We start from the raw sequence: 20,625 nt of genomic DNA, 5'->3' as shown, positions 1-20,625 counted from the left end.
TTACCTTGAGGGACCTCACGTTACCAATGTGGGATTCATAAAGAGCTCATCTGCATGAGACAATGTGAGAAACCGCAGCGTTCTCACAGCCAATAACGGCGCACAAAGCAACAAATCCAACAGTGGAAATGAGATTCCTGCAGCAACAGGCTCTGTCTGAATGTCAAGCTGACATATTACTGAACGGAGGAGGGTGAAAAGATCCACGGAAGGTTATAGAGTGCCAGACCAAAACTCATCGAGCGCTTGCAGTTTAATCCTGGCTCGCCATCTGGTCCGGCTGCCATGGAGACCGACACATCTGCCCCGCGCACGGCACTTCTTATCTCCACTGTGTCGGGATGCGTTTTATCCAGATTACCTTTGCGGCTTGACATTAATCTCTGCCGCAATTGGATTGGTCTTTTCATGTCACCAAAATGATCATTCGTCCCCCACCTTCTCGGGGATCTCACAATAGCCAGGTCGTTCACGAAAGACGACAAATCACAACAAAGAATGTTTTTTGAGGATAGGAGATCCATTTTACTCCAAACACCGTCGCGGCTGCATATCCAAAACTGAAAGAAGAAAAATGTGTGACAAAAGATTGCAAAAAAAAAATAAAAATAAAAAAAAAAATAATTTAGTTTGCTTTTGTATGCGCCAAAAACTTTGTGTGGGGAAAAAAGTAAAACTTTTGAAAAGATAAACAACCGTCTCAGTGCCTTGCAATGGCATTCAGATCCCCGGAGCTTTTCTCTTATTATGTACACAAACGTTGATGCATTTTATCAGGATTTGAAGTATATAAATCAACACATCACAGTGAGTAATTGTGAAGTGGAAGAAAGTGAGATAATTATGAGAATATTCTACAGATAATAATATCCATCTAGCCCAAGTTGCTCTCAAATATTGACATGATACACAATATAACCAATCGAGCCCACAGCCAGAAGTGGGTTGAGTTAATTGTACTCAAGTAACAGCAACACTACTTCAACAAATGTTCACTTCAGTAAGAAGAAATCATTCAAGACTTGAAAAATATTTGGAAAATAGGTTACTCAAGTAAGTGATCAAAACATAATTTAATATTTAAACCGAACTGAACAGTTACGTGGAAATGATTGATATAAATAACAGATACAAAATGAAGTCAGACGAAAGAAACATTTCTTTCAACATAAAACTGAGGAAGCTTTTAACAAAAGCTGCAGGTTTGTGTTTGAGGCTGATGAGTGTTTGGTTCAAACAAACTTCTTTCTTTCAGTGGAGTTACTCGTGCACATTAGGTTGAGTGTCCAGAAATGTTGATCAAAAGAAGCGAAACTGCACAAGTGAAAGCAAAAAGTGCAGCGCAGACGAAATACTCCTAAAAAGTCACTCGAGTAAATGTAACTGAGCAAACTGTCCAGAACCTCAACGTTGAAACACGGTGCTGGACGGATCATGCTGTGGGAGATTCCAACGATGTTTCATTTTGTTTCGTTCTGTGTGGGGATGAGCTGTGTGTCATGATCTGAAAGAGCAAATGACTTCGGCTGGGAATACTGTGATGTTAGGAAACAAACAGAACGGCTATGATCCCCGTAAACAAGCTAATCAAAAACATTGAAGCATAATACATTTATCAACACGATGTAAAAGAGCTTGAGCTATTGGGTAAAAAAACGTTCGGAAATCTTTGATGTTAAAGGTGTTTTGGCCCTCTAGCGCCTGACAAACATGTTTATTTTGGTTGTATTCACCCAGAACCCCCTGCGTTGTAGTCCACTTCCTGCTTTTGGATTGGACTCTGGTTCACTTTGATCACGTAGGAATCGCACCAGAGTTCACCTTATCTTGAACCTAGACTGAGGCTTTTGGGCGTAAAAACCTGAAGAGTTTGATTGGACATTCGCGCCGCCCAAAACCAACCGGACTTTCATAGTTCATTTGAAGTGGACCAAGCGACGCTGGTGTGAATGCGCCTTTAAATGTTCAAAGCATAGAGAGACGCTCCCTGAGGGACTGCTTCGGTTAATGGTGCGTTCAAATGCACGCTGCACTTCTCCTCCCACCTCTATGCACTACTTTGTGAACGCCTGCTGCATAAAATCCCAATAAACATCATCCTTTGTGGTAAGAAAAGAACAGTGTGCAAACGCTCACAGGAATGCGTATTTGTCTGCATGATAAGTCTCTTTTACATGAAGGCCTGTTGAAAGCACTTGACCTGCACCACGGCAGCCATGCGAGGCACTTCACATACCAGGAACAATTTTAAGCACCACAACTGTAGTCGTGCAATAAAGGAAAAGCGCAGACCTCCGAGCCAGCTGCTCTAAAAAACACCCACTACATCCACAGAAAAAACATTTGACAGAAAATGGCATATTTACACCCTGGACCCTTTGTCACTTTAACTGCTCCGGCTGCGGACGGCGTTTTATTGGGGACGTTATTTGCAGCTCGGGGGAGTCGGGGACGAGAGGGAGCGGCCTTCACGGGCAAATCAAAGAGTCGCTCTTGTGTGAGGCACGGCTGAAGCCGCAGGGACGACGAGGCACAAAACCGATTCCTACTTTCTTCCTCTCCCCTTTCTTTGTTATTTTTAACTTCCACCAGCAGAACGGGGGAATCGACGGGAACGCAGCCGATGTTATGCGGCGGCTCAGAAGGAGACGGAACCCAGAGAGGAGAACAGAACGTCCGCTTCGATCGCTGACGATGAAAGCGGGACGAGTTGAAACAAAAAAAAAAAAAAAAAACTGCAAAAAGGTATAAAAGCGTCTTCTGTTCTGTGCTTGTATTAGGTCAACCCAAAAGATGAGCTGGTTTCCTTTTTTTTTTTTTTTTTCTTTTCTTGGCAGTTTGTCAACTTAGATGTTGAACATAATGGAGGAAGTGAAGCAGACGCAAACGCGCACAGAAACACACACGCACCAATCTTTCGTTCTGTAACTTAATTTATTTCCTCCAGCACCAGCAAGTACATGCATGACTTGGCATCAAACAGCCTACAGAAATGCATGCGGCTTGATTACTTAATCAGATATTCTTTTAGATGAGTTGCTCCATACGGATCACGGGACGCGGCTGTGCGAGGCCTCACGAGTACAAGCTCCACGCGATAACGCAAACTCATTCAGAAGTTAATGAGTTGAGCCGAGTTAATTAATCCATCTAAAAAATAAAAATAAAACACACACACAAGACAAGCACGGTGCAAAAGCGATTTGTTTTGTTTTGTTTTGCTCTTCGTTTCTCGTCGCAGAGATAGACCCGTGTGAAACGGGGACGTCGTCGCGGCGCAAATCAAAGATGGTGGGGGGGCTGCTGCTTTGCAAGAGGTTAGACGAAGTTGCCATGAACGCTTTTAGCTTGCGAGCAGATAAGCGGAGGTGAGGGGCGAGGAGTCGAGCAGAAGGTAGCGGCAATCGAGTGTGCAGAAATGAGCGTTTTCGGAGCGCTCTGCTCTACCTCGGGCGCCCCTGCTGCCTCCCCGGCTGCACAGGATTATTTTCAAAAACTGTTTGTCTGGCAAGAGACGATTATCCTGCAAAAAGTACATGTGTTGTTGTTGTTTTTTAAATTGATTAGATTAAGCTTTTGAACTGTCCTCAAGCTCTGCGGGTACACTTGCAGACGAATGAATAAATCAGAGAAATAAAACAACAACAACAACAGAACCCAGGATAAATGGGTAAGTGTCGCTTGCGCAAAATTCGCTGATTGGCGTGATAAGAAACAAAACAACGGAGGCAATTTGGGATGCGGAATAACTCTGGTTCTGTTGTAGCAAGGGAGTCGAATGGCTCCACAACATTTATGTGGAAAATAAAAAATAAGCAAATTTCTTTAAATCGGTCAATAATAGTTCTACCATTGGGTGGATTTGATTACGAGTTGGATGGATGAATGGATGGATGAATGGATGGATATCTTTGCCCTATATGACATATTTAACATGGATTATGATGTTGAATCATAATGCATGTTAAGAGGAAAGAAGAGAAAGTCAATACAATCTGATGGTCAACATACAGAGACTACTGCAAATTCAGAGAAGCAGATATATCTGAAAGCAATTAGATTTTAAAAAAATGTAGTTGGGAGTGAAAGGTTGTGGGCAGTATGGTCAATAACTGCAGTACAAATTTTATATTTTATTAATTTTATGTGATGAACCCAATAGTAGGGCGTATTTAGAAGTGGAAATAAATTCCTCGTGGTTCTCTAAGTTGCTAAATCAAAGTTTGGAAATTGTTGGCAAAAAGCAAACCTGAGCGTCACAGCAGAGTCACAGGAAGAAAGTCACTGTTGGAAGTTGCTATTTTGTGACCAGCCGTGTGAATGTGTTGGAAGGCGACAAATTTAAACCCAGTGGTTTAAAATTTCTGAGTTTCATTTCATCATGCTGTGGGGATCATTTTTATAGAACATACTGGAAGACGAGTTCGGTAAATGAAGACGGGTGAAGCGAACTGAAAGGCAATAATGGAAAAAAGAAAAAGAAAACAAAACAGGATTGGTCCAACTTCCAGCTGCACAGAGACCCTGAACGTCAGAGCTAAAAGTACAACACATGTACTTTTTGCAGGATAATCGTCTAAAGTCTTCAGTCGAAAAACAATATTCATGTATTCGAATGGCCTAGTCAAAGGCCAGACTTGAATCCAACTGAAAAGCCAAGAAATGCAAAGAAGACACTGCTCAGACCTTCCATCACACTTTAGGAATGAAACTTTTTGCTTTATTTGAATTATGTTAATCGATAAAACCAGAAAGTTTGTGTCAATAACATATTTAATTTTTCAAAACGCAAGGGTAAAACTTTTCTCAGTTGAACAAAAAGTAAAACTTGTACATAAAAACAAGAGAAATATGTTTTTCTGGTCCACATGTTATTTTCACAGTAAAGTTTTGGACCCTGTGGGAATGTGTATGTGGACGCCACTGCTTGGTCCTTCATCCTCTTATCAGCAACCTATTTATCAATATGAGCGATGGTGTATGAAAAAAAAACTTGGGGAACAAAGTCATTTTGGAATGACAATAAAGTCAAAGTAATTTATTTTTATTTGAATTTATTCTTGAAATATTGTGACTATTCTCACAATTTCATGACTTTATTTTTTATAATTTAACGATTTTATGGTGGCCCTCATAGTCCGTCACACATTCTCAACTGTGGCTGTAGGATAGTAAATTCATCCCCTTGTGAACGCAGCGAGCGTCTACGGCTGGAGCTTGGAGCGGTAGAGTTATCGTTTTGTGTAACAGGCCTGATTAACGTTAGGGGTCAGGCCTCCAGAGCAAGTAATTTGAAGAATTTATGAACTGCAAAGAAGACGGAGAAGTGGGGCCTGCTAATGATGCTTCTCCCTCTTCCAGCCAATCAAGGAGGAGGCGGCTCGGTGTGGAGGGAACCGGTGGCGTATGTAGCAGAAGGGAACGCTGGGAAAATAAAACTCGGGAGCAGCAGAGCTGACAGCGTTGAAGAGGGATGCCGGCCGACAGCAGGAGCCGCCGAGGGAAGATAGTTGGAGGTGCTAATAGACGGCGCAGCTGAAAGCTACACGCAACGAAGCTCGAGACAAAGGAGCTGATAAATGATCCGGGAAGGCTGTCAAGGCACAACGAGGAGGTGGGTAGAGTTAAGTAGTCTGCCCCTTGCTGTCAGGATAAAGGCTTGCCGTATACACATGTTAATGTTTTCCCTGGGAATCTCACTGCTGGGATTTCTCTACCATCCCCATTTAAGATGCCAGTTGCGTCTGGGTGATAAATTCCTTGGTCAGCCACCGTCAGACCAAGAAACAGCAGCGGCTGCTTTCCTGTCTGGGGGGAACGTTGCTGCCGTATGGTTCCTGTTGGGAAGGCTAATCTGGAGTCTTTAGCTCCTCTCAGACCAACTAACGGTGACTGTGACAAAATAACGTCCCTCTGGTGCTATTGACCGAAATTGAAAAGCAGTTTCAAGCTTTAGCCTTTTACAAGAGCCCTTTTAGCTCCTTTAGCATTAACATTATCTTATATGGTCTTCTTTCAGCTAGCTAACCGGCAGTGTAAACGTGGCGTACTTTAATAAGAGGCTCGATAAAATGCTCCCTTCCCAGTGACGTCAAAGTAAAAGAGGCTTCTTTGAATTTTTAGCGAGTGCTGTCGAGCTACTCGGCTAGCAGCTGCTGTTAGCCGGCTAGCAGCTGCTATTAGCCCGGCTAGCAGCTGCTGTTAGCCGGCTTGCAGCTCCGAAAATGCTTTATTCCTTCTTTGAAATAAGAGTCAGAGACAAAAATATGACAGCAATAAATGCAGATAGTGAGGATTAAGGCCATACTAAGAAATGATAAATACAATTATGAGAATAAAGTTGTAATTTTGCAAGAACAAAGTCACAATTCAACTCCTTGACTTTATTCTTGTAAGACTTTAATCCCATAATCTTATTTGTATTTTCTCAGAAATGTCCATATTTGTTATTCTGATGATAAATTTAACATTTTGAATCACAAACGATCAATTCTAATATTTAATGACTAGCATTTATTTCTTTAAATTGAAATGTGTAGATTGGGGAATTATGTTGTTTTCATAAATTACTTTTTCTACCCTTTACATTTATAGCACTAATTTAGATAAAGCCTCCTTTCGATTGTTTGGGATGACTACAGTTCGACCACCCACCTTGGTTAATCCAGACAGTTGAATTTGTTCCAGTGAATATCCCACAGACTAGCATATTTAAAGCAGCAGTGACCTCTGAACACAAGCTTGGCCTGGATGTGCACCGCAGCTCCAACAAATCACCTGTGTCTGTGCTTCTGACCTCCTTCCACACGGATGCTTCTCAGTTTCCAGAAAAGTTTCTTGTTTCTGGTTGTCGGAAAAACACCGTCTTCAAACAAACATTACTTTTGAATAAAAGATGACCTTGCGAGACTACCTCTCAATCGTTTATGAATTTTTGGCAACCTGGATGAGTAAAATGAAAAGTATGCCCTGCTGTCGAATCGAGATGATTCTGACTTTATGTTCGACAGTGCCGCAAACCAAAGTACCAGAATACTGAGCGTACAAATAAGACAGGAGGATCTCCTCGCTGACCTAAATCATCCATTTGCGACTTTGCAGGGGTTCATTTGTAAAGAGCAACAGCGCGTTCAGATGAGGTGGGAGTCGCCGGGCCTCGTTTAAGACGTCTCCTGCTTCTAATTCCCCTGCAGTCAGATGCTGTTGACATTTCGGTGTGGACTTGGTGCTCCATATCTGTACATAATGACTTCCCCACGAGGACTGCTGCTATCGTCTCAGCGGCATGCCACTCTGAGTCAATAATAACTGGACTGGAAACCTGGCCCAGAGAAAGCGGAGACGCGACTGACAGCTGGATCGGGAGAGAAGGAGAGCAGTAAGTGTTAGCTCTGCGGAAAATATGAAGAAAACCTAAAGAGAACCAGGGCCGGTTTGAGGGGGTGGGGGTGAAGGAGGGCAAAAGTGGCAACTGTGGAGAGAGGACAGGAAGTGAAGGGGGGAACGACTGGAGAGAGAAAGAAGAGGAGGCACCAGGTGTGAATTCATGGACGGGGTCTCTGTTCTTAACCAGAGCACACACAGAGGTCTTTGTCTGACGGAGTAAAAGACCGGCCAGCTGCTGGGAAAAGAAGAGGATGAAGGGATCTGAGGTGGACACCGAAGGCAAGGGTTGGCGCTCTTCCCTTCCTGGCCCTCTCTGCGCCCTCGATGGGAGGCGCCGTGCCCGTGAAGCGCCTTCCTTTTTTCAGCTTGGCCCCTCCAGCGAGGGCTGCTCTGATCCAAAACGCCAGTAAATGGGCTTCATTTAGGAGATGCTTTTCACGTCGTGTTGACAAGTACGTTTACAAGCCATGGTCATTTATTCGCGCCCCAGCAACACGCTAGCAGATGTTTTTTTAAAACTGCCTGTTTCTGGCCTATTTGGAAATATATTTCTAACTTGATAGGACGGTAGAAATGAGGTTAAAAGACCCATGCAAGGGCAGTAGTCGGCGGTAATGATTACAACAGGAGAGTGAAAGGGAAGAACAGTCTGGGGTTTGGTTCACTGCAGCCCTTTCCCTTGGTTGTCATGATTTTTTCTAGGCCACAGTTAACACTCGCCAGGGAAGGTTTCAAACTTTTCGGCAACCTTGATAAGATTTAGAGTATTTTTCTTTGACCTTTGGGTAAGTATTATGGGAATAAAGACTCCAGTAAATAATATATACCAGCAAATGGTCAATTAGAATTACTTTGGTTTTAGACAGAGGATACAATCCCATATATTTCATCAGAGTGAATGGCCCAAACAGAGACAAGAACCAACATACTAGAGTGCAACGCAGATGATCATATGCAGCATTAAGCTAAACTGACAGTGAAATTTGGATACCAAGGCAAAGAGGTGTAGACGTACACAAATTTGTTTACAAGAACAAAATGGAAGTACAGAGGAACTGTAGCACAAAGGTGTTTAACTATTATTTGAATATGCAGTTAGTACAATGACCAAATTAATCTTTCAGTCACACAACAGAGCATTAACCAATTCCAAGATGAAGTGAAGACGGCAGAAGTGATGGTTCAACCGCATTTGTATTGTTTTGGTTTTCAGTTCTTGTACAGAACGCAACGCATTGACACCATGAACATCACTTCTTGGTCTGTGCAGTGCAGTAACGGCTTCATTGTGCTGTATCTAGGATAAAAACATCTACACTCACACAGCTGTCAATGGACCGAAGCCGAAAGCTGAGACGAGCCCAATGACACTTAAACACGAGGAGTGGGCAATCAGGGCTTGCTCTGTGGTGGAGTGGGGAAATGATCGACGTGGGGAAGAGCCAGTTTTCTGGCTCCACAGATCGCACAATGTGTTGGTTTCTTCTTCTCTGAGCGCCGCACATGCAATTTATGACGGTGAAACCCTCGGGACGTCTCCGCGACAATAAACCCACACCTCAAACACGATCAGGCAGTTCCAACATGATCCGGTCTTTATGAAGTTCAAAAATAACTTTTATCTGATTTCATGAGTACGAAAACACACACCACACACACGATTTATTACAGTTAGGGATAATATGGATAATTTAGTAAAAACAAAACAAACCCCTCCCCCCCTGTAAATTCAAGAAATATATAAAATATAAAGTTCCTCAATTTAAATAAGCTGTAGCTTTTCAGATTAAATACTATTCCATTTAAAAGTGACTTGAAAGAGACACATGCAGGCAACTTTTATTGTCATTCAATTGTACATTTCAAAATGTACAATTGAAAGAAATTTTTTTCCGAGGCTAGAATAATAAAATAAGAAAGCATCAATCTAAATATAATACAATAAAAGACTAAAAGAGGCTCTATTTGAATGAAACATTAAATCTGTTTGTAATCTGCACTCTGTGTCTTTAAGACTCAAAAAACTCAAATACGCAGTCAAGAGTGAGAAAGAGAATGAGAATTTTAACACTTGTTTGGCATCCAGTTTTGATCAGAAAATACAAAGAATGCAATGAATGCACTCGTTAAACGTGAGCTTTGACAGTTTGGCCTTTTACCTGTACTCTTTTTTTGTGAAGGTTAAAAGATATGTATTATTGTTTTCTCATTTTCCGGTTGTGTTACCAAACAAATAAGACAAATTTCAAAAGGCCAGACACAAAACCAAAAACTGACATTCAAATCAGAACAAGAAGGTACAGAAAAAACAGTCAATAAACCAGAACAAAAATCAATACAAAACTCAAATCTGTCAATCCCAAACAACAAGCAAGGCTACATGTTGCATTATGCAAATCCTACGACAAACTGGATTCAGGACATGTGGAATGGATTCTCCACCTGTACGCGCAGCGACGTGCAAACAGACAAAAAAACAAAACAAAAAGCACCAATTGATTTCCTGCTTTTGAAGCAACATTGTTATGCTGAAAAGATTTCCAGCCACCTACTGAGCCGAAAATGTCAAGAATGAGCAACTGGAGGGAGATTCATAAATCTCCTTTTGTCTCTGGCTCTCTGTTACAGAAGCAGCAGCATTACAGTGTCACTTTTGGAAAAATGCACACCTCCCCGAGGCATGACCTTGTTGTCATTGTGCCAGCGCCATAGCGGATGCCATGTAAAGCGTTGTATACAATAAGTCATGCATGTGTGAGAATGTGTAGTGTTAATGTCTCAGGAAAAAAGAAAAAAATCCCTCACACAAGAGCACAGCTGTGTAAGTCTATGCATCCCCCCCAAAAAACAAACCTAATACATTTAGAGCCAGGATGTTGTCTCAGAGGACTGTGTGCAGAAGTGTGTGCGTGTTTGCGCGTGTGTGTGTGTGTGTCGGTGGTGATGACAGTGCAGCGGCTTCCCGGGGGAGGAGGAACACCAATAGCCATCACCGCTAGAGGAATCCGAGGGGACAGTGAGCTTTTCACTGACTGTCCCTTTCTCTCTGACAGCCCGGCTGCAGACACACAAAAACACGCTTCATAAACCAATCTCTCTCTCTCTCTCTCTTTCTCTTTTTCTATCCTCCTCCCCTAAGCCCTCCACCCCTCTCCCACCGTCATGTCTCCCACAGCCCTGCAAAACTCTTGCCACACTCTTTCCACATCACACTCACTCACTTTCAATTACCGGGCAGGTAGCTGCCGTTCCAAGACAATAGCTCACCAAACTTGATTACCTGTTCCCATGGAGCCACTGGAACAACAGATGAAGTCTGAGGTATCGAGCGGAGTGACAGCGCCGGCTCATGTTGCTTGGAGACGGCCTCGTTCATCAAGACGGGGCGCGCGCGCGTTTTAGAGGAGGGGATTTTTTAATAAAAGGCAATTTGAATCTGTTTTGTTTGGGGCTTTACTGTGGCTTTGAACGGTGAGAGCGAAACAAAGAAGGTAAACAAACCAGAACTTCAGAAAACAAAAAGAAAAACCACTGCTTGTGCCGGCCGTCGCCCGGTACTGGCTGGGGTGTAAACAAAAGCAATATCTGTACCAAAGTTTCAATGAACAAAAATGAGAAAGTGGCTTCATTTTACTTTCACTCTCGCTCTGTTTGGAGGCGCACACACAAATCAGGTTTCTGATTGTAATTACCAGTAATCACCTGCTTATTGTAGGTATTTACAGCCAACCTGTGTGTGTGTGTGTGTGTGGTCTGTACAGTCTCCCTTTGTTAATTTAGGCTCCCACATTGTTCACACTGTGTTAATTAGCATATTTTCATGTTTGGTTTACTCTTTACTGTGTATTTGTGGCACTACAACACGACCGAGGTCCCGTTTGCACTTCAGTCATCTTCAAGCGATTTATTGCATCATGGGATTTATCGTATCATTTATCATTTCTTATGATAATTACAGTTTATTCTGATGAAAAATTCCAATTAATGACTCGAATGGACATAAACTGTCCATGAAGTCGGGAGGATTATTTGGACCATTTTCTCCACCATCAGTTCAATGAATGTGTCAATAAATACCAATAACTTGAAAATATAATTAATTTTATATGAGCAGTTCAGTGATACAAATGGCTTCTTTGCGAATGGAAATACTTCTCAAGAGCAGTATTTGTGTTTTCTGGTGCTGTTATTATTGTGTCATGCAGTCACAGCCATACAGATAACCTAAAAAGCTAGAAATTGTTCTTACTTTCACTTTTGTCATAATCACAATAATACCACAAAATATCGCAATAAATATTTTTTAACACGCTCTTTTAATATTTTATTCTAATCAAGTATTTATTTGGTCTGTTGTCGCTGTTTTTATGTTTCTTTTCTATTTCATGTTCGATGTGGATTTATGACAATCGCACTAAGTTTAGATTTCCAGCAAAACTGCATTTGTCTTTACTTTGTGTTGTCTGACTAACATCTAAATATATTTTTGAAGTTCTGAAACACTTAAGTGTGACAACCATGCCAAGAAAAGCAATTGAGAAAGGGGGCCAACGCTTTTTCAAACCGCTGAATTTACCCACATTCAGGTTCCACTGTGCTCCTGTTTTCCAGAAATCGTTTTAATATCATTAAATGTTCTGTGTTTGGAGGCGAAGTCCTGGCTTGTTATACATTTCAAGGACATTCAGACAGAATTTGTCAAAACCGAATCCCCAAGCCTCCACCATGCTCCACTGCTGCCTGCAGACACTCATCACCATGCAGCTCTGCAGCCGTTTGGCAGTTAAAACGACTTTCTGCTCGAGCCAAATATTTAAAATTTTGACTAATCAGTCCAAAGCACCTGCTGCTGTTTCTTTGCACCTTAATATTTATGTTGTTTTCATAAGTTGTTTGGTTTGTTTCTGATTGCGAAACAAACCTGATTGGTCAAAGGCACCTTTGACCAAACTTTTCCAGACAGTAGTTTTGTTTTTGCCTCTTCTGATCTCATTCCAATGCAAGACATCTTCCATTTTCGCAGGAAATTAAATTAGGAGGCTTTCATTCGCTGCTCTGTGGCCCTGTCCACATTAACGTCAATATTTTAAAGACAGATATCTGTCTACAGAGCCACAAGACAGTTCTTTGCCTCGCACTGCCTTAGCCATGCTCAGGGTTCCCTACTTATAGGAATATTGATGTTAACATTATCGCAACCAAGTACTGATGTCAAATAGGTATTACCAAGGTTTTGTTAGAAATCCAACAAAAATGTGGAGGTGCAAATGTGTTCATTAATTGATTTAAAGACAAATGTGAATTGATAAAATTAAGAATTATACTTTAAATATTTTTTATGTCAGTGGTTCCCATAGTGCGGGTTGCGCCACATGGGGGGGAAAAGTGGGGGAAAAAACTAAAAACAAACTTCAGTGGAGTTTGAAAACAAAATATGTGTAAAGGTTTGTGTCTGGTTGATTTGCTTTTTCTTTTTTTGGAGGGGGGTGGGGGGTTATTATAATCCATAGGGAGGCCCAGAAAATCTTTGGGAACCACTGGCTTCAGTATTTGCTTACCACTAGTAATCATCATGTATGATATTCACTATACAACAGAGCAACAGGCTGGTTTGGTCACAATAAAACGAAACATTTTGGAAGCAATACAGTTGTTTAGTTCAGTTTGTAAATTGGATTATTAAACTCCTTCCTGTTTGTTTTTCTAAATTTCGGGTGCACTACCCGTCACATTTCAACATCAGCATCTAATTTTAGCCTCAGTTTAAGAATACCCCGCCACGGCGCCAGAAAAATTCCTACTTGAAGCGTTTTCAGATCTCGCTGGTAAATTTTGACAGCATCTTCGAAAGAACGCGGCGCAAAGCGAAGAACCCTCTCCACGTCGAACACGTCTTCTTCACGTTCAGATTGAACGCGGCCCGGCTTTAGGCGCCGTTGGAAGTGTTTCTATAGTAACCTGTAGCACTTCCGACTGATCGGCGAGCCCAGATGCGCCACGTCACACACACACGGCACCTACATTTCTGCATCAGTACGAGAAGTTCGAGGCAATTACAACACAACAACAGCAGGGGGGAAGAGAGCAAGGTTCCCGCAGAGCTTTTAAATTCCACCAGACAATTTGTGGGTGGAGAGAAGAACCGGCAGAAGGTGAGTTCTCCTTCACCTTCTTTGAAAAAAAAAAATAAAAAAAAACAGAGCATGATATGAGCCAACGAGGATTGTGCAGAAGCAAATAACACCATCTGCATCTGAGAGACACACAGTTCCCTTCTGCTCACTAATATCAATCCCCTCGGTGATTCAGACAGCGAAGAATCAAACCGCAAGACTGTCATGGAGGGGGAAAAAAAAAGACTTTTGCAGCCCTGCTAATGATTCACTTCATTGATATTGATGTCACCAATTCCACTCGGGTTCACAGCGGGCACGCGTGTCAAGAATAGTCTTCTTTTACCCGTCGAGATTAAGTCAAACGCACCCTGTCGTCGGAGCCTGCGCACAAAACAAACACTATTATCTCACAGATATGCAAATCCTGCGATCATGATGCTCGTCACAGTTTGCATGTTTGTAATCGCTCGGATTGTAGCCGCTTCATGAATAATTTTGGGGGGCTGGGGAGAAAATGAGACCGTTTTCACCCCAGTCTGAAATCTGTCGCCGTTTCAAGGCCAATTGACCCCAAACGGCTCATCACATCGCCAGAATCCAGTCGCCGTTTGCACGTTGTGTGTGAGCGCTCAGGGGACACGCCAGAGCTGCAGCCGGAGCTGAGAAATTAAATATAAGAAAGAACAAACAGCAGAGGAGTGCTGGCAATCAATGCTTGAGTGGGATTTGGTTGCACAGATTCAGAGCGATACATTGTGTAAAGTGAAAGAGAAGAAGAATGCATTAGCTGAAATCCAATCTGAAAATTATTGGCTGCCGCCTGACCACAGTGTATTTATTTTTAATCTTTTATCTCGCTTTATCTGAGCAGTTTGCCTTTTGCAGCTCATCCTTTGTGCGCGTTGTCTTCACTCTGGCCAAAATGCAAAGAAATCACGGGTTGCCGCTGTAAAAATAACATGTTTGCGACCTTCAAACCAAGGTCGCAAACATGTAATTTGCGACCTTCGCAAATTACATGCTTGCGAAGGACGCACTGACTGGACTGACGACTGACTGGACAAAGACGTCCAGTCAGTCGTCTAGTGAGCTGGTTGGGAATAAACATGTTCCTGGCACAGAATTTGAGATGAAATGTGTGTAGATTTCGAAACTTACTGCTTTGTATTGCCAAACATGCTTGGACATTTGTTAAGCTACTTTGCATGGTGGTGCACTGAAGCAACGGCTTGCAGCTGTCATTATCAGAGGAGAAACTCTTAAGAAACAAAACAGATTCACTCAATACTAAACTGAACAGCACGATTTGAGGGCAAGAGATTCAAGATTATCGTGGCAGTTTCCATTATTAGGGCCACTGCAGGTAGGGAAAAAAAAAGGAATTCAGAAATTTTCAGATTTATGTCGGAAATATTCTAGAAAAAGTCTGGGAAGTTTCTGAGCTCCAAAAGTCCAAAATTTGAAAGAGGAAAAACTTCAAGGAGACACACTGAAGTTTTCTGAGCGCATGAAGCTGAAAATGTTGAAAATTTTGGACTCTTGAATTTCTACGTATTCTTTCCTAGAAAAGTTTAGATTTTTGTTGGACATTTACTCCTTTATCTTCTAGCTACAATGTCCCCAGTCCAACTGAGCTGCAGACTTAGGAGGCAGGTGAGGTAAATGGAAAGCGCGACTCGAGATTATCCCAGCAGCCTCCGCATTTATAAATGAACTGCCTCATTTCTGCGTCTGGCAAAGTGGGGAAGAGAAAATCTGCATGAGGGGTTTTGACAATTCAACACTTCCTCCTCACAGTCACTCAGTCACACCGCATCGGGAGATGCTCATCTGGTACCGTGAAGGCAGACAGAAAGAGCGCTTGCGATTTTTCGACTCTTGCTTTCATGCCATCTCGCTCAAAATGGCACCAAACGCCAGCAGTCACTCATCCTGACACCCTCAACCCGCCAAACCCCGACCTTAGCGATCCAGCGGTGAGATTCATGTGAGAGTTTCAACCAGGCACAAACACATGTGCTGATGGATGCAAATTCATGTAGCGTCGGTTGTATACACAGACAGCGTGAAAGCAGCATGAAATGCAAAAAAGAAAAAAATGACGATAAGTAAATATGACATAACCGCATCAACGTTATTTCTTATTCACCGTTTCAGTGGGAAAACAGGCAAAACAACTTGGCTCATAAATATTAGATGGGTGTGGCTATCATAAACAGAAAACACAGGCATGCGAGAAAGAAAAATAAAACCCAGGTTATTTCCGTTCGCACTGCAGCCACATGTGTTAATGAAAAATAAAATTGTTGTGCCTTGGACTACAAAAAAAAAAAAAAAAAAAAAAATTAAAGTTAAAAGAATTATGGCGGCGATAATTGCATTACTCATCGTCGAGTGCAGCTCATCCCACAGGACAGGGGGGCGGGGAGGGGAGCAGACACACGAAGCGGCCGTCCATATGGCCGCCACTTCTGACGACCTGCCTTGGAGGGGGCGGAGGAATCAAAGTCGGGCCTGTCGCAGGTCATGGCGTCGGAGGGAAGAAAAGCTCGTATCCCGATCCGGATTTACTCATGCTCTTTCTGTCCCCCCGGCATCCCATCCTGCACGCTCATGGAGCTAAAAATGTGGAGGAGCTGCAGCCTGGAGGACCTGCAGGTCTTCCAGTCAGGCAGGGTTAACAGCGTAATAATCAAAGGCACCTGGGTGGCGACTTTATTTATTTATTTATTTTGGAGGAAGGAGAAAGTACTAATTCTTTGTGAAAATTAACTGGGCACAGCTCTGCAGCTCTTAGCGCTCTCCGCATGAGGTTTGGCAGGCAGCATGTCAGCGATGATCAGCGCTATACTGAGTCCAGATGTTCATCAGACTGCAAACGGACCATTAGAGGACACTCTCTCTGTTAATGGACAGAATGAAAACTGCAGCTTTCAGCTTGTGTCGGAAAACTGCGGAAATCCGACAATTTTTTTGTGTCGGATTTCGACACAAAAAAATTGACACTGTTTATTTATGTTTTGACAGAAGCAGCTGTTGAGTTACTTTTATATTCATGTGCTGTGAGAACCAGTACGGCAGACGTGTAAGTCGCCTAAAGGTCTTGTCAGTGCAACATGGCGACGTAGGCTGTGCATAATTTTTATAGCTTGTAAATAAAACTTTTTAAAAACATAAATATGTTTATTTAAAATAATTGAAAATATTAGCAAGTCTTCATCAACAAAGTACATCAAAAAATATAGTTAAAACCACATATTCATTATGAGGTAAACAATTTTATGAAATTATAACAAAAGAGCAAATAATAGGTCTTTTCTCATATCATTTGAGTAAAGAGTGAAGTCTAAAAAAGTTGAACCAGTTCAGTTTGCCAACCTGTGTTCGCCAACCTGCAGCTCAACAGAGCCTCTAAAAATGATAAACTAGTGACAATTTAAAAATAGAAACGATAACAATTGCAGGTTGAAGATATTTTTCAGTTTTTTCATAGAGTAATATTTCATCAAAATGATTAAGTACCAGGCATTTTAATTTTGATCTATTTTGTGCAAATAACATCCCAACATGTTCCCCTCATCTTTTTACAGTTTTGTTTTTTCTTCATCCTAACACCTAAAAGTACAATTTAAGTTTTGTAAGAAAAAAACAAAAAAACAAAACTATTTTCTGTTGCAGATATTTATAAAAAATTAGAACTTGTCTTTATTTCAAAAGTTGCACAATATTTGCAGCTCTAACCCAGTTTCATGTCGCTGGACTGAGGACAAAATGGCTCTTTTGACAGTTTTCACAGCCATCCATGATCAGTGACTGGCACTTCAAGCTATTCTAAGTTACTGGCATCCATGCATCGTAGGTCTACTGTCTGTTTTTCTGTTTTGTTTTTTTTGCATTGATCTCCCTTGATGTAGTAAACTTAAAAGTGTTTTTCCCATTCTTGGTGAAATCTCTGTGTAATGTGACCTCCTTTGTGCAGTAAAGTCATAAATCATGCATCTCAGGCATCATCAGCACCCAGGAAGAGGAGCGCAAAAGGTTACAGAAACGCTCTTCCTTCTGCTTAATGACGTTCAGAGCAACACTGTTGGGGTTATGAAGCAACCCCAAGAGTTGCTTCATAACCTTTTTTTTTTTTTTTTTTTAGAAAAAGTTGTATCTGAATAAAACTTTTTCTTAAAGTTTTTATCCCAATACAAAGAACTGGAACTACAGTAAAATAACAGGCCTACTTATCAACAAGTCATATCTCAACTGAGATTTTCAAAGCAGCCAATCCTGGAACACCATTGCTTTTTCTTTGACTTTGATTGGCCAGACGACAAAGAGCGGGAAAAAGTAAGACTACACATGTTAGCTTCAGCAGTCATGCCTATGATGGCTTCAACAGTGCGTATTAATGCATTTTCAAGTAAATTTGGTGTCTGATTGATTGAAATAGACAGTTTTAAATATGTAAGGTGAGAGCGTGTGACTCTAAGAATCCTCGCAAACACCAGAGGTTCAGTTTGTCGGCATCAACATTCTCCTTCACTATAAGAGTAGAAATTCATTGAGAAGTCAGTGAAGTAAGACTCAATTACAACAATAACATGGACGCTTATGGCGTATGATGTTATTTTTCTGCATAGGCTTAATAGTGAATTTCATAATCACTCGGTGATTCTTAAATGTCAACGTTTGCAGGGAGACATTTACAGTTACGACGCTCCTTCGTTTCTCGTCTCTGCCTCGGTTATTCAAGAGACACAGAGTGCCTTTCATGGGTTATTTTAGACTCCTTCCAGACAAAATGCATTGATTCCAGAAATAACACTACAGTTCTCTGTAGTGTTAAAAAAAAAAAAGATAACCAACAAAACACCAATCACCTCCAAAGTTCAGGCACCGAAATAGCAGGCCTTGTCATGGAGAGGAAGTAGAGGTGTGAGGAGTGTAAAAGTATAGGCGCTACAATTACGACAAAGGAAAGAGGCTGCAGAAAATAGAGAACAGGAAATAAATATGTCACCTATGTGGCCACTGTTGATTTACATTTTACCCCTACCGACGAGTCAGCAGAGTTCCAGCTCTGCCGAACCAATCTTGAATCCCTTATTAACGAAATCTCTACTAATTAAACATGTGAATGAAGCATCGCTGGGGAGATGGTACAAAGTTATTCCACACCAACGCTTGCTTAGACTTACTGTTAGCATGTGAGGACGCGACTATCGTCCTCGCATAGATGAAGCAGGTTTCATGAGGATTTTGCTTCATTTAATCTAGACAGAGTCAAAACGAGCTCCGGGGTTCACAGCATGAACGTTGCTGCTTCAGGTATTATAATTCTGTTTCTGCATTTTCCATTTGTCCAAACACTGGCAATTCAGATTCTAATCGTCTACATATAATATTTAAGGTGATTTCTCTGATAGCATTGGGGTTTTCCTGACTTGTGCTCTCTAGTAGCTCAGTGATGATGTTTTCCTCCACCAAAAGCTGCTACAATTAGGCCCGCTGTGCAGTTGAGGCCCGTTCTTACCAACGCAGTTCCTTTCTGCGCCCACCCCAACATAATAACACTAATGCATCACTTTAATCAGATGTGTTTTGTTGACCAAAGCTTCAGAGTTGTCTTTCCTGTTGATTAAAATTACAGCTGCCACCTCTGTTCAAACTGCAACACCGTCGAGCGGCCTTGAGCTGCTGCCATCTGCGCCCCGACGCCGAGCTCTCTTTCAAAAGTCGCTAAGATCTTTCCCTTCCTGCTGCGATTCAGAAATCTGAATCGACTCGGCTTTTGTCTTTTTTTTCTGCGTATCCCGCCGAGCTTTGCGGGAAGTTGGTGGCTTTATCGTATCGAGCGGCGCACTTGTGTGGTAGCATCTGCTGTTGTGGTTTTCCTCTTGGCACTAGCTCAGACTTACTGGCTGAATGATGAATTTATTCACTCTGTTTTGTGCCATTGTCCCCAGAGCAGAGGTACTGTAGCGAGGAGCAGCTGAAAGACTGTACTGTAGATTTATTCATCCTAGATGTAGAACCTACAGTGCGATGGCGTTTGGGTGTCGCAGAATATTACTATCGCTTTGAAGTTACTTTAAATTTTTCGTGTTCACGTTGAAAGTTAAACCAATGGTCTGGGAGTCGCATTTAAAAACTTTGGAGTTGATTTTATTTTTATTTTGTCCCGCCCTACGTCACCAATACAGAAACAAGAGTAAAGTCAGACAAGAACTGGGTAAAAATCTGCCCCCAAAATAGTCCTGGTTAGAATGTAAGGTGGAATTTAAACTACAGGTTGAGCTAAGCTTTCTCATTGGTTGAACATCCGTCCGTCCATCCAACTATTACAGGTAGACAAGTAGATTAAATATCACCCAGAATTTTATTGCACTCATTTTCCAGTTAAACTCTTCCATATGTTTTGTTGAAGCCGCACTATTTAACTTTTATTTAATTTAATTTTTTACATATTTGTTGAAAATATGAAAATGTAAGGAAAGATAATCAATGGAAAAACTGCTTTCTCACAGTTTTGCCAATACTAGGTACATCACTTTGAAACAGCCAACCAGAGCCAGGAGGCGGGCCTTGGCGCTGTCAATCACTTTTAGCCTGCCACAAATGCTAATTAGTGATCGGTTTTCCTGGAATGATAAATTATCTCTCCACCATTAAAACATTTAGTTCATTCAGAGTACATAAGTTTGATTGACAGCACTAAGACCCTCCTCCTGGCTCTTGATTGGTTGTTTGTGACCGGGAGCCGTGCATTTCCTTGTACCGCAGTAACAGTTCAGGGGTGAGGAGGTAGAGATGCTCAATCTTTTCACACGTTATCTGTCGCATGTTAAACTGAAACAAACATGGAGAAGTTAGATGTTTCTAAAAAACCTTAATTATCTGACGTTAGTAATATATTTCAGTGTGCAAACACATTTAAGCCCAACTCCCCTGCCTGAATATCACGGTGTTGTACAGAGTTTGCTTTCAAATGTATTGATGAAAGCAACCCTCCTTGATCGAAATATTTAATGAAAGGATTAAAGTCTCCATGGATACGGGAAGAGAGAGTTGTTGTTTAACAATGGACGTGGTTTGGCTTTGAATAGCTCTAATTAATAAGTGCCCAAGGCAA

General features: G+C 41.7%; 1 long non-coding RNA gene across 1 annotated transcript in view; it reads left to right on the top strand.

Annotated features, from left to right (window-relative positions):
• Positions 1-5,432: 5,432 nt before the first annotated feature.
• LOC129366031 (uncharacterized) overlaps positions 5,433-20,625 on the top strand; it is a 44,785-nt gene continuing 29,592 nt past the window's right edge. Inside the window, exon 1 of the long non-coding RNA XR_008606576.1 lies at positions 5,433-5,614. This is a non-coding gene — a long non-coding RNA (uncharacterized LOC129366031). The remainder of the gene's footprint in view (positions 5,615-20,625) is intronic.

This window comes from Poeciliopsis prolifica, unplaced genomic scaffold, assembly GCF_027474105.1.
Source record: "Poeciliopsis prolifica strain line A6 unplaced genomic scaffold, Auburn_PproV2 SCAFFOLD001, whole genome shotgun sequence".
NCBI lineage: Eukaryota > Metazoa > Chordata > Actinopteri > Cyprinodontiformes > Poeciliidae > Poeciliopsis > Poeciliopsis prolifica.
This window is presented reverse-complemented; position numbering and strand designations above follow the sequence as displayed.